The 20,917-nt window shown below is 45.7% G+C and overlaps 1 pseudogene across 1 annotated transcript in view; it reads left to right on the top strand.

The window, feature by feature from the left end:
- The first annotated feature begins 244 nt into the window (after nt 1–244).
- LOC146861868 (uncharacterized) overlaps nt 245–20,917 on the top strand; it is a 171,188-nt pseudogene continuing 150,515 nt past the window's right edge. The window contains exons 1-2 of the transcript XR_014978068.1: nt 245–403; nt 16,475–16,601. The product of XR_014978068.1 is annotated as an uncharacterized LOC146861868 (transcript). The remainder of the gene's footprint in view (nt 404–16,474; nt 16,602–20,917) is intronic.

Raw genomic sequence — 20,917 nt, 5'->3', positions numbered from 1 at the left:
TGGTATTGGACGCTTCATTAATGCGCATGCGCATACAGCTATCGAGCAGCAGTACAGCATCATTTATAAGCTGTGTGATTTATCGAGTTCTATTAGGCTCAGCGCAGGCGCGGAAGTTGTGTTCATCCTCCGAGCGTGCTTAAACAAGAATACGAAATACGCCCTTTGACCCTGCGCTCCTGTTGGATACTTCCTATTTGCGCATGTGTGTACAGTTTCCAAGCATCTGTACAGCATAGCTTCTGAGCCGTATGACTTATAGACTTCTCCTAGTAACGGAAAGCTCGATTGACTCTCTCGAGCCTGTTGTCGAGCAGGGACACGTTGATAGGTGTTTGGTATTTTTCAGTCCAGTTGGCAGCCTGAAATCGAAAAAGAAATGACACAACAGGATTCAGAAAAGGTGAGATGTGCTCTGTTAGTAAGTGACTAGTGAAACCGATTGTACTTGAATTGTAATTGCAGTCATATAACCAACAACCGACACGCATTTGCAGACGGGTAGCACGCTTGGAGTTTGGATTTCAGTGTGAGCTGTTCAGTGTTTCTGTGTCTTAGTCAGTTGTAACTCCATGTAAGCAGCTTTTGGAGCGACGAGGAAGTTGTAGGGGATGCTTGATCGTTACGTATGGGCTAAAGCATTTCATACTCAGTGCTTTAAATGGGAAAAAAATAGTGTAGGTACTCATTTAAATGTGGCGAGTGGGCGGGGCTAGGGGCGGGGCTTAATGCCAGACATGCGAAGTTTATCGGCAATACACACGAGAAATGTCTTTTTATAAACAAATCAGGTTAATTCCTTATACAAAATGAAAGTCAAACAGTGATATTTTAACCTTTCCTCATTTTGTAATATTTCTCACAAAAACACGCACACACAAGCAGGCAAACAGACCCCCATAAGCAGACACTCACACAAAAGAATCAGGTGAGACTAAAGCCCTTTTACCTCTTATGGCTTTTCTCTTTGTGCTGTCACTGGGCTGCCTCGATTCCTTGCAACACAGCATGGCAGCGAACACTGGGATATCATGCAAATAAGCCCACGCTGAATAGTTCAGCAGGGGCTCAGCTCAGGGCTTTAAAAGTGATTTGGCTGAACAAAGAGACAGGCTACCAACACTAGAGGCCAATGCCTCTACCCTCCATGAGTACAGGTACTCTCCACAGCCGTAGAGAAGTGCCGGTACTCAGGGTGATAAAAATAAGAAGTGCCGGTACTCAGTACCGGTGAGTACCGGCCCATTTAAAGCACTGCTCATATTGTATATTGCAAGTCACTGAGGCATTCCATGGCCATATAGAAGAACAAAGCTAAGTTTCTTTGTAAAGTCATGGAACTCTGAGATGACTTACAGTATTCTTTTAATATACAACATAGTAGTCTGTTCCTTATAATATATGAGCACACTACCACCCTTCCCGCAAACCACTTAGATCCTTGGTGTCTTGCTCTTTCATATAAAAAAGATAGAATGGTTGGAAGCAAGAAAAACAAAAGCAGATTCTGTAGTAAACAATTAAACACATCAAAAAGCAGCTAGTATTTTGTTGCAAAAAGATATTAGAATCACTTTATAAGGAAAAAATGTTGAAGCTCAGATGTAGAAACATTTAGATATTTTATCTTTTCTTAACTTACTTATAGCATGGCAGAAAATAAACCTGTTGCCATGAATGTCTCATTTCTGCTCACCAGTGTTCATTTTAGATAAACACATCAAAATAATAAAAGTCAGTCCTCCTGGCAGCCGACCTTATAATGTCACAACTCTACTATAATAAGTTATAACAGTTAGATAGCTACATAGTTTTCTTATTACAGGTGACTACAGATGTCATAACTTGACATTAAATAAATAAGGGCGTTGCTTTTATACAAGAATTACAGTCTCCCATGTATTCTGATTATTGCTGTATCTTTTTGGAAGAGTGTGAGTTGTAAATGTGAGTGATGGGTAGACAATTCTTTCTGTAGTGTTCCTGCAGTTGCTTAGCTGTACGTAAGCTTGGAGTGGAATGAAGAAGAGTGACATATAGTTATGCATATGATCATGCTTGCCATCATTGTGGAGAGAAGAGGTTTTGATTTTTGGGTAGGTATGGTTTAGAGATGTTAGGACCCACATTATAAATCGGGACAACTGTCCCTGTTTTCACCACCGTACTCCTTTAAATGCCTGCGCCGAGTGCAGACTGGGACAACGTGCTCTGTTACAGTAAATCCGCGGTCTAAAGTACAGCTGCGAACTTACGCCTGTCCTGGGGGAAGTGCATCAGTTTAAAGGCAGACAAGCTGCTTCAAGCAGTCTTCCCACCTTCACTGTTCAGGCGGCAAACCAGCCTCCTCTTTGAAGGCACACAGACATTCCTCTTGCAAGCAGGTACAGTGAGTGACAGTTACCAGGGCTATAGTGGCACCTACATTACAAATGAGCCGGAAATAGTATGAAATTGACTGCAAAAGATCCAAAATTAAATTTTCAAAATTGTTGTTGAATTGCTTAAACAAAACTGGATGAACTAAACTTTCCGGAGTCTTTTACTTTGAGGCCAAAATTGACCTTGAATGACTGACAATGATTGACAAGATGACTCATGATGAAGTCCCAGCTCGCCTTGGTTCAAACATTTCAAACCATGTGGCAGGACGGTGTTTCTAAGAGGGAATCTTTTTTTTATCTGCGCCTATGCCGCTGCTCAGTTATGCATCATTCTAAAGCTCAATAAAGAGAAGAACTTCTAAATGTACAACTGCTGCCTGAATAAGGAGCATTGAATCATTAAGGAATGCAGTTTGGAGTTGCTGTTCCTATCCAGCTGGGAGTGGTGCAGCAGAGCTGCTAGGGGTGATAAGGGGCTAGGGGAAGATAGGTTTTTGCGGGTCTCATTGTAGCACTGTGGAGGAGATCAGCAGAAGGGAGTTATGTTGGCACAGATGGATAGGTTAGTACTATCAGCTTAGCTTTCCCCAGATGAGAGGGTACCATTAGCGTGCCCTACTATGATCCAAGAACTGTACACACAGTGGGATTGGATGAGATTGTTATCGATGATTGTGACGAGTTCGAGGGCTAAGTGGTACAAAGATGTAATGTTTATGTGTGTGAGTCCGGTAAAAGAAAAAGACAATATCTAGACAGGAATTCATAATCTTGAGACACATTCATCATCTTGTCACACCAAACAAATGTAGCTGATATCAATCTTTGAATTGTGTGGTGGCAGTAACAGACCAAACTACATGTAGCAAAACCAATGCAGGGCTTTTTTACACAGAAGATCGACAGAGGTGTAAAACACAGTGCTGTCAATGATCTACCAGTGTAGTTGTGTCAGATGGATAATAAAATTGCAGTGCAAAAGTGCACTGCACCAGTTTTGCACTTTGTTATATACACCACAGAGGAACTAATGACAGTTTCCTCAGCTTAATAGAGAAGTTATTGTCTGTCACACAAAAGGTGATGGGAGGAATGCTTGCAAATAGCATAACCACTGACAACTGCTTGGGGTAGCATTGTAACCCAATGTTTTTCATCCACAGACCCACTCTAGATAAAGACCCCTCCTTATGCTAATCAGTACTGAGCCTGCTTCTCCTAAACCCCATTCCTTCCGAACTGTTAGGTGAGGCCCTCTCAAGAAGTTAACACTAGCAATCCCAGACCAGTTTCTGCCTTGTTAGGCCTCGTCAGTGAAGCATTGTTTGGCTCCTACTGCATTGTGAGGAAGGGATCCTTGCCTAGGCATACCCTCTGCCAATTAGGGCATTACCATCAGTCACATAAAATGTGATGGGAGGTTTGCTTGCAAAGAGTCTAACAACTGGCAATCGCTCGGTTAGCATTCCATCTCATTGTTTTTCAGCCACTGTGTCAATCTAGAGAAAGGTCCGCCTTATACAAATCAGTAATACCCCTGATCTTCTTAGGAACAACTCACCCTGAACTGCTAGATGACACCCCCTCCAGAAGCGAACACAAGCAACCCAGACTGGTTGGGGTCTGGTTAGGCCTAGTCAGTGAGTTATATAGCTTGGATGAGCATGGAACCCATGCCTGGGCATACCCATGGCCATTCAGGGCATTACATTCATCAAATAAAAGTTAAAGGGAAGAATGCTTGTAATAGTCTAATCCCTATTCACTACAAGGAGCTATAGAGGGAAATCACCAGGCCACCCTCCTCTCACAAATAATAAATACAATAAAGACCTGGCTATGAGAGAGTTTCTTCAATGTCACTCTTAGGAGCTGCTTCTAACGTCGGAATCCATTTTTCTACCCACTCTCTGGCACCCTGTCCAATTTCCCGCAGTCCCAGAACTCTCAAATTAATATTTTTATAAAAAATGAAGAACCGCTGTCAGTCAAGCCGCCCAACCATGCATATCCTCCCCCACAGCATGTGAGTGAAGAACACTTACTGAAAAATAAGTGAAAGAGTGAGAGGGCACCTCACGTATGCAACACCAGGGAGCCTACCAGCAGGTTCTCGCCAGTATGCCCACGTATATCATCATCGGTTGCCCACTCATGGAAACAAAGAAAATAGTGTCCAATAGAGAGACAAGAAGAGCAGAAAAAAGAATAAACTGTCCCAAAACATAAACCCCGTGATATGCAGAGAACAGTGTGTTCCATGCAATTAAAATCGAGTTAAGACTCACTGTTAGGTTGGCCTCTTTATTTGCAAATGTGAGCTTACTCAGGTTAAAAGCACTGCATGTTGCAAACTTTTTCCAAGAAGGTCAACATGTTTCATTGCCAATTACGTATACACATGGGTAAAAGACATTGCCATTTACAACGCTAATAGCTCTAACTCTCACAAATGCGAGACCTATTGCATTGCAAATGCTTGTTTGTTCTGCGTTGGACTTGCCAAGTGCGCGTGTCAGGTAAGTCTAGGTCCTGCTCTAGCAGGACCCACGACTCTGGGCTAGAGGCCCTGCACGTGCGGGCTCATTTCCTGGGGTCCCCCATCCTCCCTCATATGTGGTCTAGGCTCTGCTCTAGTGAGCCTTGGGGGTGTGGGGGCGCTGTGGCCGTAACGCCCTGCATGAGGGGGCTTTAGCAACTGACAGGCTCATCGTGCAGCCCAGGCGTTTTTTTTCTTAGTTCGACTCGCGTCTTGGCTCCAGCTGAGACGCAAGCGCCAGGTATGCCCGTGACAAGCCCCTGCACATCGGGCTAACCTTGTTGTCCTCGCATCTCAGCTCATGCGAAGACGCGGGCGTGCATCTGATTCTGACCTCTGCGGGTGGCTTGTCGGATCGTGCTGGCTCCTGCTGATACATGAGCTGGCCCTCTGAGCCGCCTATCAGGCGGCAGCCCCGGAGCAGCGGGCTTACCTTGTAGGCTCACGTCTCGGCTCTGGCGGCTGAGATGTAAGCTGGCAGAATGCTTTTCTCCGAGCCGCATTTCGAAAAAGGGCGGCTCATGCCTCCTGCGCTCGACTGCTCTTCCCTCTGGGGCAGTGAGCCACTCTAACTTGCATTTCTTATACTGAATACAACGGTAGGGAGTCTGGGGTCTTTACAACCTCCCGTTTCTCCAGGCCTATCCTGTCTCCAGTGGGGCGGATTCTCACACAATCAGCTTCGCGCTTAATTGGGCTGCCTGCAACGTGTGCTGTCGGTTGGGGTTCGCTGCTTCACTCTTCTTCACGACAGAGTAGAGTACATATTGGTGGATGGTGCAGTTCTCTGCAGGCTACCTAGTGGCTCTTGAGTGGGTCTGTTACCCTGCTGTTTTTTTTATGTGGTGTCCCGGCAATGGAGCCTGGTGAGGATCCTCTGGTGGTGGCAGCGCCCAGCTCGCAGCCTTCAGCTGATTTCCTGTCTCTTCGGACTATACAGTCCATGATTCAGGCTGCGGTGACGGTAGTCTTTAAAGAGCGTGAGGGCCCCTCTTCCCAAAAATGACAGCGACTGGGTCCTCCCCCACCCCCTGCATTGAAGGTGAGGGTGAAGAGGAGGATCTCGGGGGACGATATGTGCAGGGCCAAGATTTGAGGGAGGTCCTTCAGCACATCTAGGATGACATGGGCTTAGGAACAACTCACCCTGAACTGCTAGATGACACCCCCTCCAGAAGGGAACACAAGCAACCCAGACTGGTTGGGGTCTGGTTAGGCCTAGTCAGTGAGTTATATAGCTTGGATGAGCATGGAACCCATGCCTGGGCATACCCATGGCCATTCAGGGCATTACATTCATCAAATAAAAGTTAAAGGGAAGAATGCTTGTAATAGTCTAATCCCTATTCACTACAAGGAGCTATAGAGGGAAATCACCAGGCCACCCTCCTCTCACAAATAATAAATACAATAAAGACCTGGCTATGAGAGAGTTTCTTCAAAGTCACTCTTAGGAGCTGCTTCTAACGTCGGAATCCATTTTTCTACCCACTCTCTGGCACCCTGTCCAATTTCCCGCAGTCCCAGAACTCTCAAATTAATATTTTTATAAAAAATGAAGAACCGCTGTCAGTCAAGCCGCCCAACCATGCATATCCTCCCCCACAGCATGTGAGTGAAGAACACTTACTGAAAAATAAGTGAAAGAGTGAGAGGGCACCTCACGTATGCAACACCAGGGAGCCTACCAGCAGGTTCTCGCCAGTATGCCCACGTATATCATCATCGGTTGCCCACTCATGGAAACAAAGAAAATAGTGTCCAATAGAGAGACAAGAAGAGCAGAAAAAAGAATAAACTGTCCCAAAACATAAACCCCATGATATGCAGAGAACAGTGTGTTCCATGCAATTAAAATCGAGTTAAGACTCACTGTTAGGTTGGCCTCTTTATTTGCAAATGTGAGCTTACTCAGGTTAAAAGCACTGCATGTTGCAAACTTTTTCCAAGAAGGTCAACATGTTTCATTGCCAATTACGTATACACATGGGTAAAAGACATTGCCATTTACAACGCTAATAGCTCTAACTCTCACAAATGCGAGACCTATTTCATTGCAAATGCTTGTTTGTTCTGCGTTGGACTTGCCAAGTGCGCGTGTCAGGTAAGTCTAGGTCCTGCTCTAGCAGGACCCACGACTCTGGGCTAGAGGCCCTGCACGTGCGGGCTCATTTCCTGGGGTCCCCCATCCTCCCTCATATGTGGTCTAGGCTCTGCTCTAGTGAGCCTTGGGGGTGTGGGGGCGCTGTGGCCGTAACGCCCTGCATGAGGGGGCTTTAGCAACTGACAGGCTCATCGTGCAGCCCAGGCGTTTTTTTTCTTAGTTCGACTCGCGTCTTGGCTCCAGCTGAGACGCAAGCGCCAGGTATGCCCGTGACAAGCCCCTGCACATCGGGCTAACCTTGTTGTCCTCGCATCTCAGCTCATGCGAAGACGCGGGCGTGCATCTGATTCTGACCTCTGCGGGTGGCTTGTCGGATCGTGCTGGCTCCTGCTGATACATGAGCTGGCCCTCTGAGCCGCCTATCAGGCGGCAGCCCCGGAGCAGCGGGCTTACCTTGTAGGCTCACGTCTCGGCTCTGGCGGCTGAGATGTAAGCTGGCAGAATGCTTTTCTCCGAGCCGCATTTCGAAAAAGGGCGGCTCATGCCTCCTGCGCTCGACTGCTCTTCCCTCTGGGGCAGTGAGCCACTCTAACTTGCATTTCTTATACTGAATACAACGGTAGGGAGTCTGGGGTCTTTACAACCTCCCGTTTCTCCAGGCCTATCCTGTCTCCAGTGGGGCGGATTCTCACACAATCAGCTTCCCGCTTAATTGGGCTGCCTGCAACGTGTGCTGTCGGTTGGGGTTCGCTGCTTCACTCTTCTTCACGACAGAGTAGAGTACATATTGGTGGATGGTGCAGTTCTCTGCAGGCTACCTAGTGGCTCTTGAGTGGGTCTGTTACCCTGCTGTTTTTTTATGTGGTGTCCCGGCAATGGAGCCTGGTGAGGATCCTCTGGTGGTGGCAGCGCCCAGCTCGCAGCCTTCAGCTGATTTCCTGTCTCTTCGGACTATACAGTCCATGATTCAGGCTGCGGTGACGGTAGTCTTTAAAGAGCGTGAGGGCCCCTCTTCCCAAAAATGACAGCGACTGGGTCCTCCCCCACCCCCTGCATTGAAGGTGAGGGTGAAGAGGAGGATCTCGGGGGACGATATGTGCAGGGCCAAGATTTGAGGGAGGTCCTTCAGCACATCTAGGATGACATGGGCTTGTCTGTTCCTCCAGTCGAGGAGCTGACGGAGGACTTCTTCATGCAATATCAGCAAAAGGAGTCCGAGTCCTTGCCCTTGCATCCTTCTGTCAAAAGGGTGGTCGACATTGAGTGGCCGGAGGTGGACAAGCAGGCTTTCCCACATTACCTCTCTAAGCGCTACGCCATTCAGGATTTCGCTTAGGATTTTCTGTCTCTTATGGCAGGACTGGCGTCTCAAGGGTCCATCATTTCGGAGGATGCTTCTCCCTCGGATCCTGGCGATAAGAGAATTGAGACTGCAGCTAAGCGTTCCTGTGCAACCGCTAACTTCTCCATTAGGGCTTCCACCTATTTGTCTTATTCTGTCCAGTCTCTGTTGAAAGATTTTCGATCTTTGTCTGAATTGTTGGAACAAGTGGCTGATGTCCTGCCTACTCTGGCGGTCATGGAGCAGCAGACAAGGCTGTTGTCTGATATCTCCTTCGACACCTTTGGTGCCGCCGCCACGGCTGGGGGTGCGGCTATTCAGGCTCGTCGCCAGGTGTGGCTGCATCACTGGAAGGCGGATGTTGCCTAGAAGGCCCTGCTTATGAACATCCCTTTTTTGGGGACAAAACGGTTTGGTTCTTCTCTGGAGGATATGGTAAAGAAATCCGCGGAGGACAGGAAGCTATTGGCACCGGTCTGTCCTTCTTGTGGCCGTTTCTTTGGTCCAGAGAGGGCTTTTGCTCCTACTTCTACTCCTAGGTGGGGCATGCCCTTTTGAGGTCGGGGGATCGCGGCCAGGGCAGGCTGCTTCTACCCCTGCGTCTAAATCCTGACTATCCTCTGGTCTCGGCTGTTGGGGCTCCGTTGGGGGGGGCACTGTTGACTTTCACTGCATCCTGGGAGGGCTCAGGGTTGGATCAATGGACTCTGTGGATTGTGTGGGAAGTCTACTCGATTGTTCTCGACTCCCTCCCTCAGGACACTTTCGTTATTACTCCCCTGACTTCACCACGTGAAAAAGGGAGGCACTGTTTGCAGGCGTTCAAGATCTTCTCATGAAACGGGCCATTCATCCAGTTCCGGCTTGTCAAAGGGGTCTTGGTGTTTATTACATCCTGTTGCTTTTGAGAAAGTTTTCTGGGGACTGCCGTCCAGTGTTGGATTTGAAGAGGGTGAATTCTTTCATCCCCCATGTTAAATTTATTATGCTCTTTTTGCAGGAAATCCTTCCATTACTGATTCAGGGGGAAGTGGTGGCTTCCTTGGATCTCCTGGATGCCTGCCTCCATGTGCCCATCAACCCGTCTTCTCAGCGTTTCCTCAGGTTTTGCGTTGGGGCAAGCATTTCCGGTTTTGCGTTGGGGGCAAGCATTTCCAGTTCCAGGTACTCCCCCTTTGGTTTGTCTTCTGCCCCAAGATTTTGGCCCCTTTGGTTAGGATCCTCCACAGGGAAGGGATTAGGGTATTCCCGTACATTGATGACTGGCTGATAGCTGCCTCTTCTTTTTCTAAGGGGACTCTTCCCGTCCAGAGGGTCTGCTAGGTCCTGGCCATTCATGGATTCCTGATCAACCACAAGAAGTCCCATCTGGACCCTACCCAGGACTTGGTGTTCATCGGGGGTCACCTGGACATGGTCAGGGGGATGGTTTTCTTGCCTGCGGAGTGGAAGGCTACCTTATGGAGGGACCTGGGTTGTCTCCTGTCTTTGGATTATGCCCCTGTCTATCAGTGGTTGAGGGTGCAGGGGTTGATGTCCGCGACTATCAATGTGCTTACCTGGGCACGCCTCCATCTGTACCCATTGGTGAACCATCTTTTGTCCGGGTAGGCGCCCTGTTGGGCAGATTACGATCTCCCGCTGGTTGTGTCCCCGCTTATTCGTTCTGATCTGGGTTGGTGGTTGGTGGAGTCCCATCTCTCCAAGGGTTTTCTGTTTCTGGTGTCCCCTTCTTGGGTGGTTACGACCGATGGCAGCCTCCTGGGCTGAGGGGCGAAATTGGATTCCAGATCTGTGCAGGGTAAGTGGGATCCCCTGCAGGTGGGATGCTCGTCCAACTTCCGGGAAATGAAGACCGTCCATCTGGCTTGTCTGGAGTTTGTCCCAGTCCTCCGGGGACATCATGTTCTGATCCGTACGGACAATCAGGTGGTGATGGCCTACCACAATCATCAGGGAGGTTGCAGGGTCTGCTCCCTTTGGCTCAGGAGATCCTGTCTTGGGCGGAGACAACGGTCTTGTGCCTCAGGGCAGTTTATCTCCCCGGGGAAGGACATTGCGGGCGGATCGCCTGAGCATGACCTTTCCTCAGATGGCTTCCATCTTCCTGAGGGTGGCTGTGTTCCGTCTGCTGCAGGACCAGTTTGGGTGCCTGTTGGTGGATTTGTTAGTGGACAAGTTCAATGCTCACCTGCCTCGCTTCTGCTCACTCTCCCTGTGATCAAGGGCGTGGCAGCTGGATGCATTATCGTTCTGTTGGCCGGACTCCCTAGCTTTATACCTTTCCCCTGATTCCCTTGATTGTGTGGGTTTTGCGCAAGATTCGCCTGGACAGTGCTTTTGTTCTGTTAATGGTACTCGGCTGGGTTCGTCGCCCTTGGTTTCCTCTACTGAGGGAGATGGCCGCCCGGGAGTGCTGGGCAATTCCGGATCTTCCATACCCGTTGAGGGGCCCTCCACTTCCGGTGGAGGTGTTGCATCGGTTTCATCTTCAGGCCTGGCTCTTGAAAGGATCAGCCTGCTTCCTCAGAGTTCCTCCCTGGAGGTGGTGGAGTTGCTTCAGGACTCCCGCCGCCCGGCTGCTCTTCTTTCATATTCTCGCTATTGGGGGTATTTTTCTCAGTGGTGTGTTTCAGAGGGTTTTGACCCTGTGCCTGTGGATCCCTTGAGGGTGCTCGATTTGGATCCTTTGGTGGCCCGTTTGCTTCGGAGTTGCTTTTCGCAGCGCCCTAGGGCTAATTGCTTGGCGCCTTCCTGGGATCTTCCATTGGTGTTACGGGCCCTTCAGGATGGTCCTTTTGAGCCCCTGAGGTCTGTGGATTTGAAGTTCCTTACCAGGAAGGTGGAATTTTTGGTGGCCATCGTCTCTGCTGGTCGGATCGGAAAGCTGGGTTCCTTTCTGCGTTCTCCTGCATTCTTGTGGGTCCTGCCAGATGTAATTGTGTTGCGCCCAGATCCTCAACTCCTGTCCAAAGTCCCTTCGGTTGTCAACCGCTCCCATGAGGTGGTGTTGACTTCTTTCCCTCCGGTCACGGGGTCTGAAGTGGATTCTGCCCTCTCGCTGTTGGATGTCTGTTGTGCTTTGATGTATTTGGAGCGGACTGCGCCTTTATGCTGCTTTGACAGCTTGTTTGTCACTTTTGGTCCAGTCAGGTCATAAGTCTTCTCTCTCCACCCTGAGTAGGTGGATCAAGTAGGCTATCTTGCTGGCCTACGGTGCTCAGGGTTCTGAGGTGTTTGCCCGGGTGCAGGGTCGGTCTACCAGGCGCCTGTCTTTCTCCTGGGCCTCATTCAAGGGGGTGTCTACTGAGGATATCTGTAGGGCCGCAACCTGGTCCTCCCTACAGGGTGGTTTTGGGTGGTTCTTCGGCTGGGGGTTTTGCTGAGGTGGTTCTCGGGGCTGGTTCTTCCGGCTCTTGATGTTTCCATCTTCTGTGTTTCTTCTTGGTTGTTTTCCAATTGTTTTATATTTTTGGGATTAAATCTTTTCTATTGCATCTTCTACTTGTCAGTGGTTTCTTGTGTGTTCCATGAAGCCGCTTGGCTTAGGTAATGGCTCACTTTGTAACTCTGGTGCGAGAATGACTTATGAGGAGGTAATGCCCTCGTTACTTACCATTAATCTTCATTACTCCGAGTATTGTCTTCCTCGCCACATGAGTTCCCATTCCTCTCTCCCTGTTTTTCTATCAGCTTCATTGGTTCTTGGGGCTTGGTAGTTCTACCGGTAGTGGGATGGGCCAACCCTCCCCTTCTCATGGGTCAAGGGTGACGGTGGTCGGCCATGTTGGGGAGGCGTGGAATGCTTACTTTGCTTTGGATGGTTCTGGTGTGGAGCTGAAGCTCACTTTGTAACTCAAGTGGCGAGGAAGACAATACACGGAGTAATGAAGATTACCGGTAAGTAACCGGAGCATTCCTATGCTTAAGAAGTTCCAACCCTCTGGTGAGCCATTTGACTCTTTCAGCCCCAAAATGATCGAACCTCTATCCTTTCATTACATACCCTACCCTGCCTGATTTCGCTTAAATTCTTTTAGTTCCAGTACTTACCCTTAGTGCTTAAATCCAGCTATTGTCCTTTCGTTACTCAAGAGCCCAATACTGATCTAGCCATCCCTGCAAACTATTGCCCTGTTTCACAATTCCCCTTTTGCTGTGAAATCTTGGAACACCTGGAGTTTTTTGCTCACACTACCACATTTGTTACTTCACATACCATAATAAACCCCCTTCCAATCTGGCTTTTAAACAGTGCACTCCACGAAAACTGCACTTTGTCACACGTCCATCTTCATCACGTCTGTGTATTATAAAAACAAACTGTCATCCCTGCTAACATTGTTTATTGTTTCTTTCGACTGCATTTGATACTATCATTAATGCTACTCCTGTTCAGACATTATAATGTTTATACATTCACCACTGCTATAACCAAGCACTCTACTGGTTTTCCTTGTATCTCCCAAACCGATCCTTTTCCTTCTCATGATGTTCATTACTCACATAAGTTGGTATTTTCACTTAGCCTGATGTTGGGATGACAGACCTATCTTTGCAAGTACTTTTGGATCTGACTTTTTGTATGTGCCAAGACAGGGCAGATTTTGTATTAAGTTTCTTGTACAATTAATTGTGATACAATGAAATGAATTCCACACTACTGTCTCCAGCCCCACAGGAGGCATGTTAATGAAAGCACTGTGAAGATCGGGGTGAATAGTAGAATTTGGCATTACATTAAATGAATGACGAGAGATTTAGGGCCTGATTTAGAGTTCAGCGAACAGTTTAATCTGTCACAAATATGACAAATCTCCTCTCCACCGTATTAACCCCTTCAGTGCCACGCCCTTTCCCCCTCCTGTGCCGGGCGTTGCACTAGCACTAGTGGGTGGGGTTCATGACGAGATAGTCTCGTCATGGGCACAGCGCAACCGTGCTCCATGACGAGACTGTCTCGTCATGGGCACTGAAGAGGTTAAAAGTGCCATTGGATACAAGCACCTCTAATACAGCGAATGGGTAACGCGTCCTCTGAAGTCTAAATCAGGCCCCAGTTACCAAATCCTCTGTCTCCACCTGCGGTTCACAGGCTTTAATTGCCACCTATTTTCATTGAGGCTGGAGACCGTACCATATGCTTCCCCTGTGCATAAAAAAATGCTGCAGTTGGGAAAGCATTGCAGAAGTGTCTGTCCTCTACTTATGAGTGCCCTGTCTCTGTGATAAGGTCTGGCAAATGTAAATACAGGACAAAGGACCAAAATCAGCCCTCTTCTTTATTTTTGCAATGCTGGTAGGCGAAAAATTCACATTTTTTCCTTTGGATTTGCATCAGCCAGTCCACAGATTGGAAATATAATTTCACCCAGCCCTATTTACAGGTACTAGGGCTGAAAGTTTTGGTTGTTGTGAAACTAACACAAATTATATATTGACTAATTAACATCACATAATTGATCGGTAAAGCTTTAGATCAGGGTCAAATGGAAGGTATTCTTGCACCCTGATATTCCTTTTCCTGGGGGCAGAAACATGGCAGAAATGTCTCTTGAACTCATTCCTGCCCTAGGGTAGCAACATAGTTGTATTCCTTGAGCAGGAACACCAGCATCCATAAACGATGCAAGAGTAGAGAAGAAGGCCCATTGGTGAGCCAGGGGGACATGAGATTTCAGAATTTCTATTTTCCACTGAGACCGAGGACCCTCCTCTCCTCACAAGACCCCAGTTGCTTTTATGCAGTGATAGAGAGGTCCACAAACGGGGCTATGTCTGTGTCTCAATTCTTACTTTCTGATACTCTGTTAGTGCCTCCCAGACCAGAATAGATTTGGTGGGAGTGGGAGTTGGCATCTGATCAGAGGGATTATATTTCCCTCTGAAAGACGTCCTTAGTGGGAGAAATGCAACTTCCAACCCATTCCACAAGAAAGCCTCTCTTCCATACATACACAGCACTCGAGTATATCCACTACCCAATTAAATGTGTGGCAGACTACAATTTTGCGACTATACCAATTTGACTTTTCAAACAGTAGCTGCAGTGCTTTTTAACTACTGCTTAATCCTGTATATTTAAGATTACTTTAGTAATTAACCGTTCATTCAAAGGTGACATCAGATATATTAGCTTTCAAAACAGAATAAAAGAAAATACAATATTATTATGTTCATACGGATTTATAACATCATAAATTAAATGTTTTTGCTTACAGTTTCAAATACATACAGGTCAATATGGAAATAAATTGGAGCTACAAGATGAAAATATTCATAAACTAATAAACTATACTGAAATTATTTAATATATAGGACCCACACACCTACAATGCGTATTCATAGCCTCTATTTTGGACCAACCTCCTCGGACAGAAAGACAAATGGTTAACTCCTACGACCATCAGCTGCCTAATCTTGATTGTGCAACTCAGCTGTTCATAGTTATTTAGAAACGGGTGCAATCATAATACATGAAATTACTTCTAAATAATGTATTCCTAGTAATAATGGATAAATCGGCAGTTTTTTTTAAAGATTCAAAACGTTTGACTTTAGCCTCCCTTTGAACCTTGACAGAACATTGGAGCGATCTTAAAAAGCATCCACTAACTATGGAGAATCAATCCACCATGAGCACAAATGTATATAACAACAGAATTGTCTGTAAATTAAGTTGTGTGTTTCAATCCAAATCCAAGCTGCCGTACAATTTTCTATGACCCTGCCCAATTGAAAAAGCCAGTGTAAGGTAGAAATTAGTGCCCTGGCCCAACTCGACTGAATTTTCATCTCCATTCTTGGATTTTCTATTACGGTTGAAGATCTTATTGGGAGCCTCTTCCGCCAGATTAATTTCATAAAGAAGAAGTGCTTGATAATCCAGTCCAATTCTTACATAAATACATTTTATGTTATGTAAGTCGTATTATCAAATGTCCATAATGTTGAGGCATAGTTATCCACCATGAAACGTCCAGTAGGGAGTCTTGGATGCCGTTGATTAAAAATACGTGATCAATCTTTAGTCTTCATTTCTTCCTATAAAAACAGACAATGACTGCCCATCCAACAGGTTGGGATTTATCAGAAATAATAATACTTCTGTTAGTTCATAATAACTGTCAAAAAAATGGTTTCTTCTCAAATATTTCTTAAAACCAGTGAAAATCCCTGAGTTTCATTCGCATTCATAGGCCCAATGGCCTTCCATCTGGCAGCAAAGCCTTAATAAGAAGAAATGCAGAATAAAGATTGATCATGTATCAACGGCACCTAAGTCTCCTTATTGGACGTTTCATGGTGGATAACAACGCCTCAACATTATGGACATTTGAGAATGCGATTGATAAATAGGTGATTGACTGATGTGAGAATTGGACTGGATTATCGAGTCCGTCTCTTTTGTGAGATTATTCTTATGTGTGAATTAGGGGGTCGTAGGGCAGTTCGGTCTTGGGGTCCAAACACCAAGTAGATTGACATTCCTTACTTTATACTTGTGCGGTGGAGAGGAACTATTTCTAACAAATACATAGGGTTGTGAAACTTCCACCAGATGTTCATTTCCATATTGTTCTTGGCCTTAGGGAAGCTATGGAACCCAACTTCGGTACCATAATTCATGTCTGGGAAAGCCTTGCCTCAATGGCAAGTTCCAGTTGCTGCAAATAAACACTACCAATAAAAAATACTATTGCAACCTTTATCCCATCCCTCTTCTCTCTGACTAATCCCAAACTTTTCGGACTATTATGAACTCCCTAACATCCTTCCCAAAAGTCCCCCTTCTTTTTAGCCATTTCACCCAACTAACAGGCACAAATGACTACTACTTACACAAACAAGTTACCACTTCCCCTTTTCGAATCCATTCCAATGTTTGTATGCCTACTCAAAACTCTTCTAAACACTCAAAAAATCAAGAGCGTAAACCTAACACAACTTATGCACAAGGAAATAAAACATATTATTAATCTATTAGCTATTGTACTCTACTGTTAGGTTCAAGGGTAGTGTGCTTCAACCCCTCATTAGAGGTAGTTAGTTCTATATATATCTACAATTTAGAATTGCAATTACAATTTCATTTTTGCTTCCAGGATCCAGTTGCAATTTTTGATGTTGCTGCCTATTTTTCTGAAGAGGAGTGGAAAATGTTACACGAATGGCAGAAGGAACTTTACAAGAATGTGATGAATGAAATACATAGAGCCTTGATCTCTCTGGGTAAGTTCACACAGCCTGCCTTGAACGTAATGGTATATATTCTGGCTAGCACCTTACTTGTTCCTGAGAGTTCCAGTTTTAAGGTTCTCTGCTGACTTATAGTCTTTGTACCTTCAAGAATCTTCAAGGTAAGGTAATACCTATTCTCTCATTGTACAGGAAATCTTACTGCAGATGTGCACAAATTCAAAATAGGAAATGAAAAATAATATAGATTGCAGGGTGGAATGCTCGCTCATGAGGCCACTCATCTCAAGACCCCTCCTCACTTCGGAGCAAGAATTAGCTCCTCTTGCAAACTCTGGCTTTGAACTCTTTCTCTAGTACTAAACAGATTATCTGGAGCCGCTTCCATTCTCTGGAACTCACCTTCTCTGTTGACTGCAACTCAACTTCATTTTTCCACATTTAGGAACCTTCTAAAAACTCATTTGATCCAATGTTCACCTCAACTAACTCTTTCCCAAACACCTGATTATGTATTTTTGCCTCCTACTTGTTTCTATGTTATGACCCTCTTCTTCCCCCTGACATGGTATCTACTTGGTTACTTGAAACGTGCACTTTACACCTTTCTGATATTTCTGTGCTATAGAAGACCACGAATAAATAAATAATATAACATATTTATTTGTAAAGTACACCTTCAATCCCAAGTATCGTATTGCTGATTAACAGATATTTATTGTTTCCTAACATAGCTGTATTCATATTATTGACCTCAAGTAATGAAAGACCGAGTGGACCTAGATTTTAAACTTGTTGCCGTTTTTGAACACTGATCTCTGCAGTGGGTGCTTGAGTCCACTGAGCCAGCTGACCAGGAAAGTCAAATATTTATCAGTGACTAAAGGTGCAAACACAATGTTACAGTTGTTTCAGTTGGGGTCTAACACACCTTTAACACCCAATGTCTCCAGAGGCCTATGTCAGAGACTGATAGTTCAAACTGCTCAGCAACCAGCCTGACCTTTTCCATTCAACAGGATACATCACTAGAACCTAAGACAAGCATTTCCAATGCAACAGGTCTCACATTAGGTTGAGTTAGAGTTATTGGATTAGTATATGTGTGTTGTTTATTAGTGTTGTTTTGAGTTAGTTGGTATATAGTACATGAACTTATGCAGGTCAATTGTCGTTGTTCAATATTGTTTATTAGACCTTTTGTCATAGCATATAAACAGTGGCAGGAGAGAGTGCAGGTGAAAGGGAACAGAATACGGTACTGTTGTGTGTCGAGACAAGAAAAGCGAAGAAAAGAAAAGTAAATACTATGTGGCAAAAAAGTAAACACGAAGGACTTAATAAAGAAAAAAAGGGAGTGAACAATCATGTGCAGGCAAAGGTGGAGCGCGTGCATATGTTTAGGTGGAAGGAGAGAGTGTAGGGCAGAGGGACAAGCAGAAAGGGAAGGGCAAAGCAAGAACATGAGTATCGGTAGGAGAACAGAGCGCAGGGCGAAGTAAAAGGCAGGGCGAGGCAATAATATATGGGTAGGTGGCAAGACAGAGTGCAAGGCAGAGGGACAAGCACAGTGACTGAAGAAAATGAGGCTAACTCTGAGGACATAGTGCAGAGCAGAGGGACAGGCACAGGGAGTGAAAAGCATGAAGCTAAGTGACAGGACAGAGTGCGGGGCAGAGTGAAAGTCAAGGTGAAGCAAGAATATGAGTCTAGGTAGGAGGAAAGTACAAGGGGCAAAGTAAAAGGCACGGTAAGGCAATAACTCAAGGATAGATGGCAGGATAGAGTGCAGGGCACCAGGCAGAAGCAAAGGTGGAATGCGTGCATATAATTAGGTGGCAGGATAAAGTGTGAGGCAGAGGGATAAGCACAGCGAGTTTTTAACATGAGGATACGTGTTAGGGTAGAGTGCGGGGCAGAGGGACAGGCACAAAGTTATAAATCTGAGAATAACTGTTAGGACATAGTGCGGAGCAAATAAAAGTCACGATGAGGCAAGAACATGATATTAGGTGGCAGGACTGAGTGCGGGGCAGAGGGACAGGGATGGCTAGGCTGGAGGGGGGAGGGTGAGGAGAGTATGGAAGCAATGGGCGAACTGTCTTTTGAGTAGTATGTGTTATAAATGTTCCTGGGAAATAGTGTGGAAAGTGCTGAAAAACTTGTGTAGCTTGTGCAAAGGGTGGATGAAATAATTAGTATTTAAAGGCAAAATGAAAGGTGCATTAACGTATAAGCATAAGGCTAGTGCTGCTGTGCAGGGTAATACAAAATGGTAATTCTAGCTTTGTGACTAGTATAAAATAACTGTTGCTACAGTAATAGAATGCATTGTGAGATTATTTGTTGTATTGTTTTGGCACTGATGTTAAAACGTTTCACAAGTTTTGTGGAAAACAGGGAATGTAACTAGTAGATGCGCCTTTTAGTCTGGCTGTTTGCTGTTTGTAATGGTCATTGAAGCTGTAAGGGAGGGATAAAGGTGCAGCTTGAGGTATAGAAACCAAAAGAAGCGTGTTTTAGTGGCTAATTGAGAACACACAATAGATGGTGTGATAGATTAGAAAAGGAATGTTTCTCGCAGACAGTAAACAGTGCTGCAGGGCATGAGTTTGCTATATAACAACCACAGGCAGAGCGCGACCAGCGCGTGCATATGGGAAAGGGAACAGAATACGGAACTATTGTGTGCCGAGACAAGAAAGGCGAAGAAAAGAAAAGTAAATACCATGTGGCACAAAATAAACACGAAGGACTTAGTAAAGAAAACAAGAAGAAGCACCAAGACTAGATGAGAACATAGATGAAGCCGATTGATGGTGACTTTTGTCATTAAATTGTTTTTCTGTGGTTCCGTACACTACAATGTAACATCACACGTGAGCCTGTGCAAGACCTGCTGCCGAGGAATACGCTGCATGCGATGCCGATGGACATGTTAGGGACCTCAAGCAGCACGGTAGAGACTCAGAGGTAGTCCACTTAACCATGAAACCCTGCCATCTCAGAGTTTCAATGGAAAACCAATATCAGTTATTAACTTGTTTCCGCCCTAAAGCAGCCATAACATCTACGTCAGTACTTCCACGTTCTTTGACGATGCTGGTACACTGGGACAAAGACCAACAGTGGTTTCTGTAGCTAAATCCTTCTAGACCGATGGAAGCAGGAAAACACAGAAGGATTCTGGGAATGCCAGCATTTCTTTATACTGAAGTTTCATGTATCAGAGTTGTGACCCTCCTTGTACCTAAGGACTAACAAGCAGGAAGTGGGATAAGGGAGGGGGTGGCAAATGGTGAGCACTTTCGCGGCCGCTTTGATGTTCTCAGTGGCCGCGCGGCTCACTGAGAACATCAAAGCGGCAGCGAAAGTGATCAGGCAGGCTGACAAATGGTGCGCGCGCCCCGCGCACATGCACTGTATTTGGTGGTCTGAAAAGCACTAGTCTGCACTTCCAAATCCCCCGTTTACTAAAGCTCTCGCCAGAGCAGCGCCAAAGCGCTGGCTCAGGCGAGACCTAAAAAAGGGGAAATCCTTGTGTCCCTTTGAAATGGATATATTATCTCTTTAAAATCCGTGAGTGAGTAAGGAGCAGTGCAGGCTCACCACTAAGAACAGTCTTTTGATGGTCAAAGAGTTTCAATGAAACTATGAAGCTGCGCATAATGGATGTGTTTTGGGCTCAGTTCCTTCAGGCCTTCAGGCATGCTTTTTCTATATTTTCCAAAGAATAGTGGACAAGGCATAGTCATTTACTTTAATTAGAATTTATTATGTGAAGTTTGGAACTTCGTAGAGATCCACATACATTTAAAATCAGGGTTGTGGAGTTCCTATAGCCCGACGCCTGGGACATATTGTTTGGGGTCAAGGGCAATACGCTTTCATGTGTATTTTGCCCTTGGGACCCAACCCCCTACATCACAAACCCTTTGACAGCCAGTTTACAGTTCCACATTATTATTATTTTTTTTTTTTTTTTTAAACCTTTATTTCTTCAAAAATCTGGACACAGCTATTCAGCCGACAACCCGGAGGTTCGGCAGCTTCATTAGGAGAGTATAGAGAATCGTCCACAGTACATTGAAGGAGCAGTGAGAAGGTTCCATTTTTAATAATTACAAACACACAACAAACCCCAGCAAGGCAACAGAACTGAATGCCCACGGTGATAGCCCCTCAGGGGGAGCCGGACCCCAGTCGTCTAACTATCACAGTACTATGATAAGAGGAAAAAGGGGGAAAAGCAGAGGCCCAAGAAGTCAATTAAACATCACATCTGCATACTGAGCTGGAAAGAAGGTCAAGGAGAAAGCTGTTCCTCGGGGGGGATCCAGATCAGGGGC

Source organism: Triturus cristatus, chromosome 2_2 (assembly GCF_964204655.1).
Source record: "Triturus cristatus chromosome 2_2, aTriCri1.1, whole genome shotgun sequence".
Classification (NCBI taxonomy): Eukaryota; Metazoa; Chordata; class Amphibia; order Caudata; family Salamandridae; genus Triturus; species Triturus cristatus.
This window is presented reverse-complemented; position numbering and strand designations above follow the sequence as displayed.